This window comes from Myotis brandtii, unplaced genomic scaffold (genome assembly GCF_000412655.1).
Source record: "Myotis brandtii unplaced genomic scaffold, ASM41265v1 scaffold736, whole genome shotgun sequence".
NCBI classification, from domain to species: Eukaryota; Metazoa; Chordata; class Mammalia; order Chiroptera; family Vespertilionidae; genus Myotis; species Myotis brandtii.
In genome coordinates, this window is record NW_005370921.1 from 79231 (window position 1) to 82399 (window position 3169).

General features: G+C 52.0%; 1 protein-coding gene and 1 long non-coding RNA gene across 3 annotated transcripts in view; one reads left to right on the forward strand and one right to left on the reverse strand.

The window, feature by feature from the left end:
* Positions 1-3169, reverse strand: part of LOC106724148 — a 21741-nt gene that overhangs the window by 13870 nt on the left and 4702 nt on the right. The gene's annotated exons all lie outside the window — the stretch shown is intronic.
* FBXO25 (F-box protein 25) overlaps positions 2265-3169 on the forward strand; it is a 37608-nt gene continuing 36703 nt past the window's right edge. The window contains exon 1 of the mRNA XM_014530384.1: positions 2265-2269. The gene's annotated coding sequence lies outside the window, so the exon portion shown is untranslated. The remainder of the gene's footprint in view (positions 2270-3169) is intronic.

Below are 3169 nucleotides of genomic sequence, written 5' to 3' on the forward strand. Positions count from 1 at the left end.
GAGAACCCTTCCCAGGTAGCAAGTGCCTTCCCTCACTACAGCGTGTCTCCATGGCCCCATTTCTGCCCTCATGGCACCCCTTCACTTCACCACACCCCCAATGATCTCCCCTATGACCATCGGCCCTCAGGTCCCCACTTCAGTAAGCCTGGCCCCCAATATCACTCTGTTCTGCATTTGACTGACAGCCTGTTGTCTGCTGGACCAGAGGCTCTTTGAAGCCAGGGAGCAATCATGGCTCCTTATGTTATGGGTTCAATCAGCGAGATAGACCACGGACTCAGAATTTAAATTTAAGAGCCTTTAGTAAGCTGGCCAGCTGACTACAGTGTGTCCCTTCAGTAAGGGGCTTCGCAGCCTGCAGTGCTGACCGAGGGTACAGCAAAATCTTTTATTGCAAAAACTACATAATGTTTTAAGAAAAAACTGCAAAGCATTTCATTAGCTGTTCCTTAGAAGTTCACAAAAACAAAGGGGAGATAAACGGAGTCACACCTGGCTGGGTTGAATCATAATACATTGTTTTCTGAGACAATCTAGCAATTTTTCTCTGTCACGATCTCGGACCCTAATACAATCGGTAACCCTTCCATGCCTCAGTCCCTCCCCCTAGCACATTCTGTAACCCTTTCATGCCTCAGTCCCTCACCCTAGCACATTCCCTACTGGTCTTATGCCTGAATCAAATCCTTGATTCAGCGCCCTCCTCTTAAGATTCTGGAGCATTGGGTGTGTAAAACCATTAACTTTACAGCCTGTATTCGATTTTGTATGAAATTGAGGAGGCATCTGGCAACGCAGGGGCCAAATATTAGCCCTAGGAAGAGTAGAATGACTGGTCCTGCCAAGGAGGAGAGCAGGGTAGTTAGCCAGGGGGATCAGGAAAATAAATTCTCGTACCAATTGCCCTCGGCCCTTCTAGCCTCTTCTCGGTCAGCCAGCCGTTTTCGCAGCTGGCTAAGGCTTTCCCTGATCACCCCCGAGTGGTTGGTTTAGAAACAGCAAGACTCCCCTAAAGCCAGACAGAGGCCTCCGTGCTTCAGGAAAAGCAGATCTAGGCCTCGTCTGTTTTGTAATACTACCTCTGCGAGTGAACTGAGGGAGTCCTCCAGTTGGCTAACGGATTTTTCGAGAGAGCTTAAATCTTGATCTACCTGCCTGCTTAACTCTATAATTTTGGTGGCTGGTTGCTAGGGCGGCTGTTCCGACGGCCTTGGATCCTGCTAGTCCTATTCCCGTAAGGAGGGGGACTAGGATGGGGGGCCTTCTAACTCTTCTGGGTTCGAGGTTCAAATGTTCTCGGCCTCCTTCTCCCGAATAGTAGTACACCTGTGGGAGGATATGAGTTAGAATGCATAGTCCAGGATCCGTCGGATTCTGGAGGACTGGAGAGAAGATGCAAGGGGTTATACCAGTTGTACATGCCCACCAAGTTCCTTCCGGCACTACTGAGTAGGTGGGGGTCCCTCCTGTATGATTTTTTTGAAGTATGATAGAAGAATTACATAGATCTGTATAGGTGGAACTGCTAAGGGGGTAGTTCATAGGGTACACACAAGTCCCTGGGTTCAGGAGGTCCCCAAGAGTGAGTCCTGGGTGCTTGTGTCCCCACATACACAGTCCGTCTGGCAGACTTTCTGCCGAAAGGTACCTGATGGCAGAGGCGTCCTTCCCGAGTTGGGCCTCTGCCCCTATCCCAACATAATAAGGGGGTTCAGGGTTAAGGCACAGCCAGGAATCCACAGTCAGGTTTGGGGAAGTGTGATTCATGAAAGAAAACATTAAGTCCAAGGTTCCCAGCAGCTTCCGGTTTGGTTTTCCTGTGCCTGTACCCAAAAGCTGTTGTAGGTCCTCAAGGGCAGCAGGTGGAGTAGGGCTGGGGTTCTCAGGCTTTTGTGACTCAGGGGAACCAGGAGGTTTGGCTGGGGCTGGGTGCTGTGGCAAGCTCGGCCTCTTTGGCTTGTCTAGGGGAGGCAAGGGGCCAATCGGGTTGAGCCACCGGGGAAGAGTCCGGCGTTGAATGGTGAAGAGCTGGCCTGGGTCTTGGCCGCTGACATAGAGTCTTAGTCCCCACGTCTTTCCCCCTTCCCATTGGTCAGTCCACCAGGCGAGAGGCATGAGGAGAACGGGGTTACAATCTCCAACAGCGCAGTTCTTCTTTGGGGCCCCAGGTCGAACCTCTCTGTTCAGACGGAGGAGTTTGTCGGTGGGAGGTTTTTTCCATAGGGCTGGCCGCTAGGGTCTCACAGCCCCAAGAGGCACAACAGAAGTCACCCTCTCCTCCACAGTTACCACCCGCTTCCCGGGGGCAGACATAATGTCGAGTGTGCCATAATTCTTGCTCTAGGGCTAAGTTTCCACACCCTTAACCCCTGGCTCCAGTGACCCAGGGATGCCCCCCGCCCCCAGCCATACCTGGTCGATATGGTTTGGCCATGGGAATTTCCCCAGTTTCCCCCAAACAGTTTGCAGAGATCTGTCCGGATTATGGGCGCCCCTGCTCCGACAACAGAGCCTATAACAGTCCCATCAATAGTACGTGTGACCTCCCAAGAGTAATTTCTGGCCGAATGGGGATTTCCCAGTCCCGGCTGCAGGCAGACGAGGAGAGTCAGGAAGAACAGCGAGTGAGTCTGACCTTTAACGGGTCTCCAGTCTTCTGGACCTGCCATCCCTTGACGCTGTTGTTCCCCTTCTTAACCTGCGTATGATGGATCCAGTGCCTCTTTCCTGCAACTTTGATGGCGGTTGGAGTGCTCAGCACCACCTGGTAGGGTCCATCCCATCTAGGTTCCAGGCTGCCAGGGTCATGACGCTTCACCCAAACGAGATCACCCGGAGAGAAGGCAGGTTGTGCTGGACTGGTTCTCGGTGCGTCCTCCTCCCGTACGGCTCTCACCACCCGTTGCTCTGCAAAGCCTGTAAGGACTTAAGCAAATTTCAGGTAGAGAGCCGGGCAATTTCTTCCTCCCTTAGGCAGGGAAGAAGAGGTGGCAGCCTGCCAAACATAATTTCAAATGGGGTGAGTCCTTTTATGTACGGGGTGCACCTAGCTCTGAGGAGGGCAAAAGGAAGGAGACTTACCCAGTTTTCACCAGTCTCTAATTTTAACTTAGTTAATGTTTCCTTTAAGGTCCGATTCATCCTCTCTACCTGTCCAGAACTCTGT